The following is a 19187-nucleotide window of genomic DNA, read 5'->3' on the forward strand; positions in this document are numbered from 1 at the left end:
TGCTAAATTATGAACAATTGGTGTGGACAGTCGGGGTTCTCCCGTGTAACAGTAAATTCATTCACATTCAGTATCGGAATACAGGGGCGAGTGACATAGTGCAAGTGAAGTTCATGCCAGTACAGTTAGTCAGCAGCAAGCAAACAAAGATGGGCAGACAATCCACCACCACTGTTGTCAAGGACTGCACAGATCAATGCAGTTTCAATTGTCCAACAGAAATATATCTCAAGTTTGCGCATCTTAATTTTCAAAAATCATTGTATGGACTGTTATTTGCCTATCTGTGGGACTAAAATTTGCTTATCTAATGGACAATTATTTTTTTATCTGTTGGGCATATACTTATGTGGTGGACTATCATTTGCCAAACTGTTGGACTATTTTTTTCACATCTGAGAGACAGTAATGTGCCTGTTTTATAGTGTTGTCCTTAAAAATAATTGCTTCCTTTCTGCTATATTTGCTTTACTGCTGATGACTAGCTGATTGTCTGCAGTGCCATGTTTTACATAACCTTGAGTGGGTCTTGCTTAACTGTACATTATTTACTTATCAAAACATTCAGTTATCTTGTTACACTTATCTGTTGCTATGACGATTACTCCTAGAAACACTTGTCAAGGAGTCGTGCTGTTTGAATGCAGCTCTAAAACAGGTTTCAGTCTATGTCAATTCCGTCAACACATATTGTGACAATATGATGCATATATTCATACTCAGTACAATTAATGTCCTGATGCCCAACTACAGGTAAAACTGCATATCTGTGGATAACAATGGACAATAAAATATTGAATTCTAGATACAGGTTTCAGGTTCATGTCGATTTTACATGGTTGGTGGAAACTATTTATCAAGAGTACATCAGTGCATGAGTACATCAGTACATCAGTACACCTGTGCATCAGTACACCTGTGCATAAGTGCATGACTACATCACTACACCTGTACATCAGTGTATGAGTACATCAATACACCTGTACATCAGTACATCACTACACCTGTACATCAGTGTATGAGTACATCACTACACCTGTACATCAGTGTATGAGTACATCAATACACCTGTACATCAGTACATAGATACAGCTGTATATCAGTACATCACTACACCTGTACATCAGTGTATGAGTACATCAATACACCTGTACATCAGTACATCAATACACCTGTACATCAGTGTTTGAGTACATCAATACACCTACGGAGGAAACCAGAAATGGGCCTTACACATTGTATCCCTGTGGGGAATCGAACCCAGGTCTTCAGCGTGATGAGCCAACGCTTTAACCACTAGGCTACCCCACCTACCCATATATAACTAAACAGACCTCGTCATCCAGTATACTTAAAGTGGGTCGGCACCCTTACTGTTCCAAATGGATTAATTAAATAATAATCATTACAGGCTTCATTCCTCAGGGTGTCTTAGTTCAAAAATCAAGGTTTCAACATTAACAAATCCCAGATAGGATTTTGACGTACCCATGTGGGGATAAAATCAAGGTCTAAGGCATGACAAGTTAGTGCCTTGACCACTAAGCTACCCCACTGACCGTAATACCCTGAAACTAGTCCTGGTAAACATTCATGCTTCATATGTCCACAGATGCCTTGATATAACCCCTAACATAAGAATAAAATGACTGCATATTTTTGGTAATTTTTAGAATAAAATCTACCAATAGACACATTGTAGCCTACAGACAACAAATGTAAATGAGACGTATCAATCCAGATAAAAGCTTGGCTCAGTATCATTCCCCATTTGCACTGATGTAATGGTAATCATGTTTTGTATACTTTAACCATTTGAAAGTGAGCGAGTTGGGCTTAACACTGATTTGATCAGTATACAAATGTTATAATGGCCTGTCTGCTGAGTGTTGGAGACAGTGACACAGGTCTAAGATATTAACCACTTTGATGAAACCCAGTCATGGTAATAGTGATGACAAACCTAGACATATAATCAGGGTCCACCAAGATTCAAACCCACAAAGGTTCCGTGGTACCCAAGGGAGGCAACTCTGAACAGGTAATATTGGTGCCTGAGATGACTGGGCCACCCATGCCCCCACCATTAAAAGAAGGATCCATTTCTATATTGACTATATTGATCAATGAATATATGTTTCCATGGCAATGGTACAAATGAAGGTAAATGTTAACTAGATACTTGACACTCCATGCTCTCTATGCCACCATGCATGTACAAAGCTACAAGGTGACGGCCGCTACATATACCTAGAAAACAGTCGGACACGTTATGACATGATAATGAATATCATTGGAATTTTAATGAATGGAAATTTGTTAATCCTCCTGGAGAATAACAAAGGGTAGGTTCCATGGTGCGTTAGTTGGGTCCATCCAGGTTCGGTTCTTGTTTCCATGGTAACAGTGGCCGTAACCTGGGGCAACGATCATCGTATCCACAGCATCACATGACATCTGGCTTATTCATCATGGGAATTAATCACTGTCAATATTGCCACAAAACAGGTCAGTTAAATATGTTCACACTTGCAACAACACAAAATACACTCGTCGGTGAATTTTCTTGCTCCAAAACATTGACTTCAGCTCTGTGTTGGCCATCTTTAGGCGGGCTCTCGCACACTGTTGAGGTAATCACATGTCTTGATCATGTGACTTTGGAGTAGATTGTCACGTCCATAATCGTGCCTGAAACGAGATAGACAAAACAGTCAAAAGCCAGCTAGCAAAGAACTATTATGATTAAAGTCACAGGCAGTCTCAAATGTTTATTGGTGGTTCCATCAGAACCATTACCGGCTCCAGCTATTTTCTGGACTCTGCTTCTGGTTTCCAGCAAGGTCAATGACTTTTACAGACAGCATACAACACAAAATAACTAACAAATTTTACAATATATTTACAATAAAAACAACAGTAGTCATAAGATAGTGAAAACAAAAGTAAACGTTATGTGCTTATGGGGCTGTGTATTGGAAAAATATTGTCCTTCACTATACTGCAATACAGGTATTAGCACTGCGACACCTCCAACACCTATAACGACACATTGGGGGGTAATGTGTTTGACAGTGACGTACATGCATATCCCATTTTCTATATACTGAACTTAATAAATCCTCAGCATGGTCACTTGCTGCCATTGTGTTGTCATGGATACAAGTAGTGTTGGGAATCAGAAACCAAATCCACTATCGATTATCGGAGGATTGTGGTGAATGATTATCGAATATAATCAAAATATATACATTTTTAATGTAATCACCAAATTTACCTGGGTTTTTCCCCAGGGTTTTTCTAATAAATGTTTTTTATAACTAATACTGTCATGCAATGAAATGCCGCATGCAAGAAAGACACTGGAATTGTAATTAAACAATAAAAGTGGTTAAAATTTTACAATTCGCATAGCTTTACGCAGTTGAGCGCATGTTTGTTCATGAATATTTGTCAAATTTAATGGTTAGTTAACTTCATTCAAGTGTGTCACACTTAAACAACCAAATTCCGATTAATAGAAAATGCGTTTTTTCACAATCGATAATTATTTGTAATCCTTCTTTCGATCGATTTTCAGTTATTTTCGATCATCGGAACACGACTAGATACAGGGAGGTGAAATGGGAAGAATTATGATTTTCACTGCACTTCCCCTACATCCACGAATCAAGGTTACGTGAGTGTATACATGTGTGAAGAGCTTATTACATCAGTGATTCATTTTCATTTTTGTAAAGCAACTTTTCTAAAGTCAGGGGTGGAAATGACATGTCCAACAAGCATGATGTAGGGTAAATTAATAGATCTGCAACGTATTACAGATATACCCCATTACACATTTTTAAGTTTAGTACCTTTTCTGTGTTGTAGCATATTAGGTAATACGTAAGTTGCATTAATCACCTGAAACCTTCACCGAAATCTTTTCATAAGTGATGCTTCTCTTCAATGTTGATTCACAGAAAGGCAGAAACAAGCAAATGATATTTTTAAATTCACGATTTCATTTTGTATTCTCACCGATTTTATTCATTGATTCAGCAAATTGAAAATGCATAATATTCCACTCATGAATGAAACGTTTGTGTATTGAAGCCATTTGCAATAATGCACACAAAATGTGACATCACCTTGTTTCGTGGATTACGTTATTGCTGGAATATTGCTGGAATATTGCTAAAAGTGGCGTAAAACCATACTCACTCACTCATTAACAGAAAGTTTCCCTGTATCATACTATCACACATATACTACTAAAATATAGTTAACTACTCAATTTATTTGATAATACAACAGTTATTCTGCCATGTATTTGACTGACTGACTGACTGACTGAGTTTGGTTTAACGCCGCTTTCAGCAATATTCCAGCAACATCACGGCGGGACACCAGAAATGGGCTTCACGCATTGTGCCCATGTGGGGATTCGAACCCGGGTCTTCGGCATGACGAGCCAACGCTTTAACCATTAGGCTACCCCACCGCCCCAATTTTTTTATAATACAACAGTTATTTTGCCATGTATTGGTGACAAGGAGATATGCCAACACTGATTAACTACAGCAACATGAAACAGTCTGGAGATCCACTACTCTTCTAGTAGTATACTTTACAAAACTGTAAAACTTGTCAGACAAACTCAATAATCACAGACATGAAAAGGGTCCCCACTCGCTGTAGTCACATTTCTCTGCTATTTCCTATAACCACATCTGACATCTGTTTCCTACTAGTCTACATGTTGCAACACATTAAAGTCTTACTACATATTCCTAACATTTCTTAAATATATGTTACATTTTTGCATCCAATTTGAAATAATTCATGTCATAGATCAGACCATTTCATTTATGCCTTGGGAATATTTTCAATGTTTCTTGCAAAATCAAACGATTTTATTTCCCAAGCACACCAATCCGCACGCCACCATGGCTGTTAGAACTCGCCAACTCAGCAGCATATCCGACTATCAATGGCGTTCCTTTCCTGTGCTCTGATAACAGCAGACATGTAACTCAACCAGATACTGTCTTCCTGTCAACAAATCTGCTTTACTGTACACCCTGCTGGTTTCCTCACAACTATCTTCATCTGCTACAGGAACCAGAGTATGTAAAGTTATGCTACCAGTATGACTGCTCGACATAATTATCCAGAAATACAACCATCTGATAGTGAGGGACATCACCGTCGTAAGAATTAAACCAGTCAGAATATGATGTTCCACATTCCAACTTTTAAAGTAAACCTCCAATTTCTTGTCAGAAAAAAACACCAACACTTATTAGAGGGATACACAAAGTGTGTGAACTTCACTACAAGTTGTCCGACTTCCAGTTGTGTGGAAGCTGCGGTGGCTGAGTGGGTTAGATGTCCGACTTCATGTGCTGACGATTAGGTGCCTGATTCTGAGACTATGGGTTCGAATCCAGGACGAGACTCAAATTAAGAAAGTACTAGAAGTTTTACTTTACTGAGAAAGTATAATCTCATATATAACATACCTTACATGTTAATTATTAACAAGAAAACAACATTTACACCAATAGGCAAATAATAATTCAACCATAATTTTACCCACATATTTTAAGTGTGTAAAATTATATATAAACTCTGCGTATGTATTACCATGAAAACAGATACTGAAGTACAAGGGACTTTGTTTGAAACATGCCTGTGTTCACCCAACAGTGAATGGGTACCAAGTGGGATGAGATAGTAATGTATAAGTTACCTTATAGCACATCACAGGCAACCTATATTTCCCATGGAGCTGAGAATTAAAACTAAATCTAGCAGACACTCTCTGTATTATTGAAGGGGGTAATAATATTGTGGCACATTAAGCATGGCATGTTATAAAAATTGCTCAACATGCACACTAATAAATGTGTAAAAAAATCATGCACATTTTGCAGGTCAAAGTTGCATTTTCTCTAGTAAATTTTTTTAAACCAATCTTAGGGTCGGGTTGAATTTTTGGGTCGGGCAGCAATGGGAAACAAGAAAAGTTTTATATATGGCCTTACCACCCAAAGGTATTTTATTCACAGGGCGATAATTTCTAGTCGTGACTGTCGTCACTTGACTAATCATTTGTTTACTGAAGGTTAGTAGGTCAGGTACAGCAGCTTGAGCCTGAGGACAATTTCTGTAATGTGTGAAATATTTCACACCTATGAAATACATACACATACTACACACTCAGCCCATTCAGTAGCTGATGCTGATGTCATAACTGACGTAGTTATCCCACTCCCAGAAGTACTCTCACTACGCCTTAACAATACAAGACATGAACATCTTCATCACGTGTTTTGTAAACAAGCTTTACCTATCTCCCCATGCCCAATAACAATGTAGTGTAACAGGAAATAATTATATTTCAACATTTACAGTTACATTTTGACTGTTACAGTCAGTGAGTATGTGAGTGAGAGAGAGAGAGAGAGAGAGAGAGAGAGAGAGAGAGAGAGAGAGAGAGAGAGAGAGAGAGAGAGAGAGAGAGAGAGAGAGAGAGAGAGAGAGAGAGAGAGAGAGAGAGAGAGAGAGAGAGAGAGAGGGAGAAACAGAGAAAAAAAAAGAAAAAAAGAGAGCGAGTGAGATTGAATGATTGATTGATTAATTTTACGCTGCTTTTAGCAATATCCCAGCAATATCACGGCGGGGAAACCAGAAATGGGCTTCACACATTGTACCCATGTGGGAATCCAACCTGGGTCTTTGGCGTCCTTGTTATTGTCTCAATTGCTCAATAAAGACTCATCAAGAAAATACGACATTATAAGCCTGTTGATGGATACTGTTGTCTACATTGTCATCATGAATACCATATAGTAATGACCCATCATTTCACTATATACAACAATCCAGAAGATTTTACCGATAAAGGAACCTTTATGTTTTTCTTAAAGTTATATTCATATTTTACAAGTAATGATATCCCAATGTTTACAGGACATGATATTTTAGTATTTTACAAGATAGTATATCGTACTGGTTTTTTTCAGTTCACTGTATTTGTTCATGGTTTGGACATGTATTAACAAAACCGTTCACTTCAACAAGTGAGAGAGTGCCATGCCTGTTTTCAAGTCAGCCTTAGTGTGTAACAGTTAGAGGGACAACCTATGAAAGCTGTGACACTACATATTCATAGGTCACTAAATGAGTGGAGCCCTTTGTGTACTATACATGACGCTTTACATCAACAGCTCCCTGGTGGCACATGGTCCTCCTGTATCTACAACCACAGACACATGGTCCTCGCTTGCTTTATGTCCCTGTTTGTTGGTAGGTACAACCAGCTGACATGTATCACAGACACAAGTCCTGTATCTGCAACCACAGACACAAGTCCTTCAAGGGAGCCTGACTTTTATATGTTACTGTTTATATCCCTGTTTGTTGGTAGGTACAACCAGCTGACATGTATCACAGAAGCATGATCGTGGACAATATGGGATAGTGAGTCTAACTTAAAAGTAATTTTGGCAATTATTTTGACAAATATGGACTGTCGGACAATAATGCATGATTGGACAAAGTAGACAGTGGACAATATATCCCAACATGAGCTAAATTCGACGTTCTGGTGATTTCGACGATTGCATTGCACGCGCTATATCGGGGGAGTATGTGTGCGATCGGAGTGCACAAACAGTTTCACTGGTAGGGCGGGTGCCCAGTCGCTGTCGTGAGAAGTTTTATTGACAATGGAAATCGGGAAGTAAAGTTATATAAAAGGGAAACAAACATCAATATTATTTACCACTTTAGATGCAAAATCAGTTGCCTTTATAACAAAAAATAGAAAGCGAAAATTCAGTTAGATCAGTCGTCTGTAGGTGACAGGCAATTTATAAATTGGAAGCCATGTGATCACAACTCTCCCTCGCAGTGCGGAGCAAAAAGTATGGCTCATCTTCGAAAACCCATACAAAATACCCACATGTTACGAGCGGCAACAGTTTCGCCGATACGATGCCAACAACACTATTTTTGTAGGGAACACTTGATATTTTTGTGTGAAATAGATGAATATATCCTTTATCACTCAAGGTTAGTAAAATATAAACTTTAAATGGTATTACAGATAAAAAATACGTTTTTGTCTTACATCGTCGAAAACCCCTGACACCGGGAAAGATGACTATGAAGAGTAAGTCCTGACAGAGGACAATATGGACAGACAGTGGATATAAATTATTTACTGTGGACAATTTGGACTGACCATGGACAAAAAAAACTGACAGGCAACAATACAGAACCAGTCAATAATGAGGACTAATTTTAGAAAATACTGACTGACTGAATAATATGTAATGAATGACAGTAGCCAATACCCACTAACGCTGATAGTATGGACTGAAAGTGAACAAAATGGACTCGGTAAGTACACTGGTTACAAATACATCCTAATTATCAAACATCAGTAAATCAGTTGCTATAAGATCCTCATGAATACACTCACAAAGACAACAAAGTACACCTGTCAACTGTTTAGGGCCCCGTTCCACAGAGCGATTGTAGCACTAAGATGATCGTAACTCCCATACTGTAACATAGACTTACGACTGTCGTAGCACTAAGATGATCGTAACTCCCATACTGTAACATAGACTTACGACTGTAGTAGCACTAAGATGATCGTAACTCCCATACTGTAACATAGACTTACGACAGTAGTAGCTCTAAGATGATCGTAACTCCCATACTGTAACATAGACTTACGACTGTCGTAGCGCTACGATGGCTTTGTGGAACGGGGCCCAGGACAGTTTGATAACCATCCAAAGACATGCCTCTTGAACCTGTTAAATACCACAACTGGCCACAATATCTGACTCCACAGCATATTCACATCCATCAAGCCTGAACAGTCTGCCACATACACTGGTTATGTCAACTCCCTGAGACAAACACTCCCGGGACAGGCCAGGAATATATACTGGCATGAGGCCAGTATTAGTATTCTCTCTGTCCCTTGTCTTCCCAGTAAACAAATTCACACTTGACACATGCTCAACAATTTGCATTTCCAATTACATGCATCTACACAAGCCTCAATCAGCCATTGTGGAGCGGCCATCTATAGCATATGCTAATCAGGTTAGGCGTTTACCTGCCTTTTACAAGTTTATAGGTGTAAATGGCTTCTTTCAAATGTTTTCATACCCTTGACACAGACATCACAGGCTTTCTTCACAGTGGCCCCAGTAGGCTCTGAACTAATATATGGAACCTTGGTGGTAAGTTTACACAAAAGGTGTATATGTGTTCAATTTTCATCTTGGTTTCTTTTTCAACCCTGCCAGATCGTCCAGCCTGTACTCCCAACCTCACACTGCTTACCTCCCTCCACAAGCCCCACACCAACACCCTCACCTTTCCTCCCCTTCTATCCCCTCACTTGTCTCCTCAACACCCTCTTCACTCCTGTGCACATACCATCACCTATCCTCCCAAACTCGCTCCTTGCCCTCCACAAGCCCCACACCAACACCCTCACCTTTCTGCCCCTTCTATCCCTTCACTTGTCTCAACACCCTCTTCACTCCTGTGCACATACCATCACCTACCCTCCCAAATTCACTCCTTGCCTATTTTGCAAACTGTTCCCTTACTTACCCAACAAAAACCTCACATGTCCCCATCTTTAGCCAGACTCTACACTCACCCATATTTTCAAACTCTACCAGCCTAAATTCAAAACCTGTCACCAATACATGTCCCCCATCTTACCCCAATGTCCACCTAATAATATTCCCAAACCCCATGTCATCCTAATCACTCCTCCCAAACTGTCCCATAATTTGTTTACCTAAAGGCCACTGTCCTCCAAAAACCATTCATGGACTTGTGCCCACAAATTCTCAGAAAGACTTCCGCCCGTATCCCCCCTTAAATTTCATTCTAGTCAAATCATATCACCTGAATATATATATTTTAACATGTTTCTTTAAGTGAATCTGAACATACTGAAAGACATATATATCCAACTTCTAAAAATGCCTCTCAAAGAAATTTTTCCACATCGTTAAAATTTAGGGGGGATACGGGTGGAGTCTTACCAATAATTTTATGGATATGCAACTTCTTTACTACTTGAAAGGCGATGTTTCGACATAGATTCTAATGTCGTTGTCAAGAAAGTTAGAATATATGTCGAAATGTCACCTTTCACAGAATAAAGAAGTTGTATATATCCATAAAGATATTATCATCATTCTTCAAACCATATAATGTCGTCCTAATCACTCCTCCCAAACTGTCCCATAATTTGTTTACCTAAAGGCCACTGTCCTCCAAAAAACATTCATGGATTTGTCTCCACAATCTTCTTCTACTCCCCACCCTCCCCCTCCCATGTTCTGCCTCAATCCCCCCTGCCAACAATGTCTGTCGGACATACCTGTCCCATGTAAGCCTCACTTTGTGATTTGTCTACAAAGCCTGGTGTGGCAGGCAATCTAAGGCATCCATCAATCTGGACCCTCTACAAACAGATTCCACATTGCCTCTGTCTGACACAGGTCTGACAGGACAACAAGGTCAACCCTCTGTGTGGTCATCTCACATACCACGTACAGATCAGTGGTCACTGGCTTATCTCGTTCACTGTAGGAAAGAATTTCTCACAAATGGAAGACTAATAATGGACGCCAGGTTCCTTCAAGGCAGTATTGCCATGACACATTGATATATATCCACACCAAATAATAATTGTAATAAATCATCCAACAACTACTAATCCTCAGGTAAAAACTCCTAAAAATGTAATTTCAACCATTTTTAGCTCACCTGTACTGAACGATTACACAAATTAATGAAAACAACACGATGTCAATAGTGGTACTGCATCTAATATCAGGCTTTTGTCAAAATGGTTATGAAAAACATATCAGCTGTAAATTTTACCCAAAACTCATAATGAGTGAGTGAATATGGTTTTACGCCACTTTTAGCATTATTTCAGCAATATCATGGTGGGGAACAACAGGAATGGGCTTCACACATTGTACCCATGTGGGGAATCGAACCCGGGTCTTCAGCGAGATGGGTGAACATTTTAACCGTTGGGCTACCCCACCGCCCAACAAAAAACTCATAAAATATATAACTTTGGATTAACGAATATCTGACAATCTTTAATTTTTCAAAATTTCTTGACACACATTGAGATTCCAGCAGTGGCACAACATTCGCAGGAATCATGAGGAGGTGGTGGTGGTGGAATTGGGTTTAACGTCGTGCTTGAGAATATTTCGCTCATATGACGACGTGCATGTGTGTGTATGTGTATGTGCATCTGCTTGTACTAGTCCAGACTGAAGCTGGTTTTATAGTGCTAGCCCACTGAGATACCATGCCGCAGTAAAGCATGAATACCCCACCCAGACACATTATACTGATTCCGAGTCAACCAGTCCTTGTTGTACCCATTAATGCCGAGCGCCAGGCAGGGACCAACAAGTACCATATTTTAACATCTTTTGGTATGACACGGGAATCGATCGAACCCATCACATATCTAGGACCTTCCGCTCTCCAACTTTGACTCTCTAACCACTACACCACGGAGGTGGTCAGGAATCATGACGAAGAATATGGAATAAGGAAGAGTAGTACCAAGGTACTCCATGCTTGCTGTTAGTGCTGATCAAAATAAGGTTATTACAACTGGATTGTTGTAACAACAGGCACAACAATTTGTACAATATAGTGGAATTTTGCAGAGTTTAAGAAGTATACACTCTCATTGCCGCAATGATTTAGTTGGTGCGGGCGGTGGGGTAGCCAAGTGGTTAAAGCGTTCACTCTTCATGCTGAAGACCCAGGTTTGATTCCCACATGGGTATAATGTGTGAAGCCCATTTCTGGTGTCCCCTGCCAGGATATTGATGGAATATTGCTAAAAGTAGCGTAAAACCATACTCACTCACTCACTCAACTCATTGGTGTCTTTCATTGTGTCAGAAGCATTGCAACATCCACAATCGTAACTACTTGGTCTGCCTTGCTGGTTATAACAAAACACAATTCCAAATCTGACAGCATAATAATGTTTATTATGCAAGCATATTTTTCCGAGCTACCTTGATTGGTCTAGAGGCGGTCACGTGACCGTCGACAGAAAAACATATTGACTCCAACCCAGATCCGACCAAAAGTCATATTGACCTGAGTTACTATGACGTCAATCTATGACGTCATTCACGTCAAGCTATGACGTCATTCTATTGTTTACATGTCACAGTATTGTTGACATAGCGTTATTGGTTTGTAGTGAAAGTAAAATTACTTTTCTTGACTAAATGGACATGTTTTGGATTTTAGAAGCTTTTTTTCGGTAATTACATAATAAAACAATTATAGACTGGCGAATTTGGTCAATACCTGTTTTGATGGACCCGCGAAAAGCAATATTGACCTCGAACTTCGTCCTCGGTCAATATCGCTTTTCGCGGGTCCATAAAAACAGGTATTGACCTCATCACCAGTCTGTAATTATATAATATCTGATGCTGGTTGTGTAAAACATGACTGGAGCATTGCAGATTTCATAAAACTATGTGGTGATATAATACACAACATGCCTACCGATGCATCAGTTTTCAAAACATAATATATATGAAGTTGAGTCATAACCCAGGGTGTAACTATTTTGGCTATCTTGCTGCTTGGAACTAAACACGATTCCAAATGTGACAACTTAATACTGTTGGAATGAGCCTACATGTAACAGTTAATAGAGTTAAAATAAACTGCCTGACAGCATCAAACTCTTGCTAACTGCATCATGCATCTCCAAACATGCTGCGTCGTGTTCTCGAGTTACATCACAGCAAAAACCATCATGGTAATTTCCACATTTTATGCCACAAGCATAAAATTGTTGCACTTAACTATTAATAAACTAGTCATTTAAAAAAGAACAAAAAAAAAAAACATCTCCCATTTACAAATGAACTTAAACAGGATGTAATATACTTTTTTTGAGTTGGAAGACTGCAAGGTCTCTGTAACCAGGTCAAATTCAAAATGCAAATAAAGTTATGAACTTTACTCACTGTGAGCTTCAAATTATACGTCCTCACTGACTTACACAGCAACCAGCATAATGATTAAACACATACAGAATGTCCAACAGTGGAGTATGCTTGTTGTATCACGTACTAGAGCAAGTTTGGGAGTGTGGAATACATGCCAGTATACTGCTACGGCAATCGGAACTCTGATAATTTAACTTACGAGTTAGGCTTAATATATCTGTAGTTTTGTTTTGTTTGTTTGTTGTTTATTGCTACACTCAGCAATATTCCAGCAATATGGCGGCCGTCTGTAAATAATTGAAACCAGACCAGACAATCCATTGATCAACAGCATGAATACTTATCTAAGCATTATATGACCATCCAATCATGTTCAGTGCATCTTACGACAAGCATGGGTTGCTGAAGACCAATTTGAACCTGGATCATTAAACAACAATCACACAATTTACATTTAAAGTCAGTGTTTGTTGCCTAAACAAAGATTTATCAACAATGTTTGGTTTTTTTTAAATATGTTAAATATTTTCTCAATATATCAATATTGCTCAATATTTTCAATTTCATATTTTATAGAATCTAGCGGTGTCCCCTGTCGTGATATTGCTGGAATAAATATTGCTAAAAGCGGCATAAAACCAAACTCACTCACTCACACATGATGAATACCTTCTTAGTCAAAAGTTCACAATTAGGATACAGTTTCTTCTCACATTTTGGTGATCTTAGTTATGCAGAGAAACAAAAGCAAAATCATGACATGGACTGAAAACCCGTTCTAACCGGTTCTGACCAGATCTTCATAGGATCTTAATCAACATAAAACTGCCGAAGTACTTCTATTCATAAAATGTAAAAATAAATTTGAAATTTTAAATGAAAAGGAAGGAAATATTATGTGTAATACATTACAAATACAGAAAACAGGTCAACCGGTAATAATGACAGGCCAGTACAACAAACCCAATATAACCAATGATAGATGATGATATCCCAACCTTCTCCGACCTAGCACAATCTCACAGACAAAGACAACAGTAGTTATTTACTCTATATATAAACAACTCTTGTTTTTATTCAGTCAATCACAGGGCAATTTCCCATAGAAACACTCAATATAGAGTAGATGACTGCAAGAAATTGTTTTCTCAGGTTCCCACTGGTAAAGCATCCATCATGTCCATTGTCACCTTACGCAGGCTACGTAAACAGCGTCTACCTACTGAATACACACCTGGACTAAAGTTTAGCACAGATACTAGTGCGGACTGATAAAAATATGTTGCATTAGAGTGAGTGAGTGAGTGAGTGAGTGAGTGAGGAGTGAGTGAGTGAGTGAGTGAGTGAGTGAGTGAGTGAGTGAGTGAGTGAGTGAGTTAGTTAGTTGAGTTAGTTAGTTAGTTAGTTAGTGAGTTTAGTTTTATGCCACTTTCAGCAATATCCCGGCAACATCACAGCAGGGGCACGCCAGAAATGGGCTTCACACATTGTACCCATGTGGGGAATTAAACTCGGATCTTCAGCGTGATGAGCGAACCCTTTAACCACTAGCCTTCCCCTGTTGCATCAGATGACTCATCGAACATATAACTGGGAGCATTTAGGGTGGAAATCACATCAACTACACGGTTGGTACATTTGCTGTTTAATGCCACACTCAGCAATATGGTAGTTGTCTGTAAATAATCGAGTCTAGACCAGACAAAACAGTGATCAACAGCATGAGCATCGGTCTATGCAATTGGGAACCGATGACATGTATCAACCAAGTCAGCGAGCCTGACCACCCGATCCCGTTAGTTGCCTCTTACGACAAAGATTGGTTACTGAAGACCAATTGTCATTGGTCAAAAAGCCTGACAGCACTAGCCCCTCTATCCAATATCACTAATGTTTAAGTTATTCTAACAGTCTCCTGGGTATGTTTCAGTGGGGTAGCTTAACGGTTAAAACGTCTGCTTGTCACGCTAAAGACCTGGGTTCGATTCCCCACATGGGTATAATGTGTGAAGCCCATTTCTGGTGTGCCTTGCCATGATATTGATGGAATATTGCTAAAGTGGCATAAAACCATACTCACTCGCTCACTCACTCGCTCACTCACTCCTACATGTTATTGCTGTTATTGCATAGGTTTGTCGTGTTAATTTCTATCAATACAAAGTACACTGTTAGTTTGTTGTTTAATGCCACACTCAGCAATATTCCAGCTCCATGGCGGCGGTCTGTAAATAATCGAGTCTGAACCAGACCATTCAATGATCGCAAAATACTTCATTAGACCAAATGTATTTACTGTAGTTTAATAAGTTCTGCAATCGGTAAAGTGAACAAGGCTTTGAAAACGGACATCTTCAAAGGTGTTCTAATTTCATGCTGTGCCTCTGCATCATCCAGTTGTACAGAAATAGATCATGTCTACCTACTTGTCTCCCTATATGATTACAAGCATAAATATTTAACTTCAAGTCAACCAGCTGAGTAACGAGAATATTAACATACTGAGCTGATGTGTGTCCTCAGGGCTGAAGCTGAAAATATAGACTTCCTCGTATCTGGTGTATCCTACCCCATTGACTATCATCAGCTCTTAAAATATTCGTTTCACCCACACAGCAGGGTGAGTGAGTGAGTTTGGTTTAACACCACTTTAACAGTATTTCAGTGATATCTTGGGTGAGGGAGTGAGTGAGTTTGGTTTAAAACCAATTTAACAGTATTTCAGCGATATCGTGAGTGAGTGAGTGAGTTTGGTTTAACACCAATTTAACAGTATTTCAGCAATATCATGAGTGAGTGAGTGAGTTTGGTTTAACACCAATTTAACAGTATTTCAGCGATATCATGAGAGTGAGTAAGTTGGGTTTAACACCACTTTAACAGTATTTCAGCAATATCATGAGTGAGTGAGTGAGTTTGGTTTAACACCACTTTAACAGTATTTCAGCAATATCATGAGTGAGTGAGTGAGTGGTTCAACACCACTTTAACAGTATTTCAGCAATATCATGAGTGAGTGAGTGGTTCAACACCACTTTAACAGTATTTCAGCAATATCATGAGTGAGTGAGTGAGTTTGGTTTAACACCACTTTAACAGTATTTCAGCAATATCATGAGGAGTGAGTGAGTGAGTTGGGTTTAACACCACTTTAACAGTATTTCAGCAATATCATGAGTGAGTGAGTGAGTTGGGTTTAACACCACTTTAACAGTATTTCAGCAATATCATGAGTGAGTGAGTGAGTTGGGTTTAACACCACTTTAACAGTATTTCAGCAATATCATGAGTGAGTGAGTGAGTGAGTTGGGTTTAACACCACTTTAACAGTATTTCAGCAATATCATGAGTGAGTGAGTGAGTGAGTTGGGTTTAACACCACTTTAACAGTATTTCAGCGATATCATGAGTGAGTGAGTGAGTTGGGTTTAACACCACTTTAACAGTATTTCAGCAATATCATGAGTGAGAGAGTGAGTTGGGTTCAACACCACTTTAACAGTATTTCAGCAATATCATGAGTGAGTGAGTGAGTTTGGTTTAACACCACTTTAACAGTATTTCAGCAATATCATGAGTGAGTGAGTGAGTTGGGTTTAACACCACTTTAACAGTATTTCAGCAATATCATGAGTGAGTGAGCGAGTTGGGTTTAGCACCACTTTAACAGTATTTCAGCGATATCATGAGTGAGTTTGGTTTAACTCAAAGTGATGGCATTCTCAGAAATATTGAGCACAAACCCCTAAATCTGAGCGGTTGACATTGTTTCTTGCATCATGACCATGGCATAGAACTGTAGAACTGTATTGTGGTGAATCATTGCTGAATTACAACATAGAATCTACAACAGACTCTCACTGTAACAGCATATTGAAAAATTTGAAAACATTGAATCATGATGCCCCTTTTCCTGCCCTACAAAACAGAGTACCAGAACATCACTGCAACCTTGAACCACAGAACCACAAGAATGCTACAACCTCATAAGTCGTGAATTTCATCTGGTTTACCCCGCCTATGAAGTATCCCTTCACAGATAAACACTCATTATCTTTATCTATGACTAGTTGTCAGGAATATTCCGTCAAGTGTAAATACAGCCATGATGAAGGCCAGTGAGAGATACATTCAGGAAATGCTTGTCACACAACTAGTGTTTACATAACTAGCTCTGTAAGCAAGCTTCAGTTGAATGTGTGCTACTGGACAACACTGAAGGCAAGGGAGGGATGCTGCTCGTCCCTTCATGCCGGAGAATCACAGAATATTTCTTTGGTTTATACTGAAGTCTTGTAATATAATACAGTTATAATTGTATATAAAACTCAACACACTTTCCCGAGTATAAAACGTGTCAGGTCTGTCACAAGGTATCACAATGGACTACTACTACGAATATAGCATAAATCTTGACCAGTAAAAAAGCAATCAGCCACAAGCATGTACTTTACTATGTAAGTACAACAATCTTGAATAGATTTTCACTATGCCTCATATCAATGAATCAACAATTAACGTCGTCATATGAGCGAAATATTCTCAAGCACGACGTTAAACCCAATTTCACCTCACCTCACCTCATATCAACACACCTGGAGGATAACTGAATGTTATTTTACACACAAGTCAGATATATTCGAGTGAGTGAATGAGTGAGTGAGTGAGTGAGTGAGTGAGTGAGTGAGTGAGTGAGTGAGTGAGTGAGTGAGTGAGTGAGTGAGTGAGTGAGTGAGTGAGTGAGTGAGTGAGAATATTTCTTTGCCGCTTTCAGCAATATCCCAGCAATATCACGACTGGGGACATTAGAAATGGGCTTCACACATTGTACCCATGTGCGGAATCGAAACCAGGTCTTCGCCATGGCGAGCGAACACTTTAACCACTAGGCTACCCCACTGCCTAATGAATATCTGTTGATTCAGTTTGATGGATCACAATTTGGTACACAAAGGTTGTAAGGAACTAAAAGGGACCACTAAGTTTAGTTTGCTATACAGTAGTTCATAATATTCATTGTGACTAAAGTATTTAAGTAACTGGGACAAGTCAGTTTGTTCTGGACAGTGTTATTTACTGTGTCTGAGTATCTAAATTTACATCAAATAAAAAAAGCCTCAGATCTGAAAGTCAAAGGGAATTAATTTTAACAGGTTAGGCTACAAAAAGTTAGCTAGCGATGACATCCTGCACATCTCACTAAAAATTATTTTGTACAATTAATGCTATACAATTTTGTATGTCAACCGTGTATCATGTTGTATCGATACATCACCTCATATGATATGATACAAAGAGCATCTCACTGCACAGAAGATGTGTTGCATGAATCGTTATACTATTCATAAGCAATGTTAGATTTTGAAAAAAAGAGCTGAGTTAATGAATGCTTCTGCTAATGACCAAATACACCAGGAAGAAGTGAGTCAGTGCAGCAATTAAAGTCCCAGCTTCACAATGTTATAAAGCTTAAACTGAGTGTTGGCAGTCTGAGTCAGTTTGAAAACTAAACTAACATCTTCATGCTCTGACCAGGAATGCCTCATCAGAACGTTTCTATTTCCCGTCAGTAGAATATATTAACTGTGCTTACAGATCAAGGTTTTTTAAACACTGCATGAAATTAGATGTGATCACATTAAACACTGATTAAAGTTACAGGTCACTTTCCGTGTATACATACAATGAATAAATGTCCTGGATTTCCTTTCAATTTGTTGATCCTTTGACGAGTGAGTGAGTGAGTGAGTGAGTGAGTGAGTGAGTGAGTGAGTGAGTGAGTGAGTGAGTGAGTGAGTGAGTGAGTGAGAGAGAGAGATAGTGAGTGAAATGTTGAACAGAGTTCACTAATAAATGTCATTTCATTTACAGTGACATGAAGTGAACACCAGTTCAGCTCATTAGCGTCTCACGCTCGAGTGACCAACTGACTAATCCGTTAATCCCTAATCCGTTAATTCTGATTGGATTAGAAACTTAAAAGCAAAATCGCCAGTGACCTAGTGCGAATAGTGTTCACCCTACTGGTGACTTCATGAGAAGACACCATTTGCAGATGCCCTCACGGCTCATTGAGTGTGTATATATAGAGATGTTGGGTGTTTGTGTATAACATTTTGCAATCAACAG

At 39.0% G+C, this 19187-nt stretch overlaps 1 protein-coding gene across 1 annotated transcript in view; it reads right to left on the minus strand.

The window, feature by feature from the left end:
• Positions 1-2288: 2288 nt before the first annotated feature.
• LOC124285321 (ras-related protein Rap-2c-like) overlaps positions 2289-19187 on the minus strand; it is a 37566-nt gene continuing 20667 nt past the window's right edge. The window contains exon 2 of the mRNA XM_046721531.1: positions 2289-2691. The gene's annotated coding sequence lies outside the window, so the exon portion shown is untranslated. The remainder of the gene's footprint in view (positions 2692-19187) is intronic.

Source organism: Haliotis rubra, unplaced genomic scaffold (genome assembly GCF_003918875.1).
Source record: "Haliotis rubra isolate DU_JTF1 unplaced genomic scaffold, ASM391887v1 Scf359, whole genome shotgun sequence".
Classification (NCBI taxonomy): Eukaryota; Metazoa; Mollusca; class Gastropoda; order Lepetellida; family Haliotidae; genus Haliotis; species Haliotis rubra.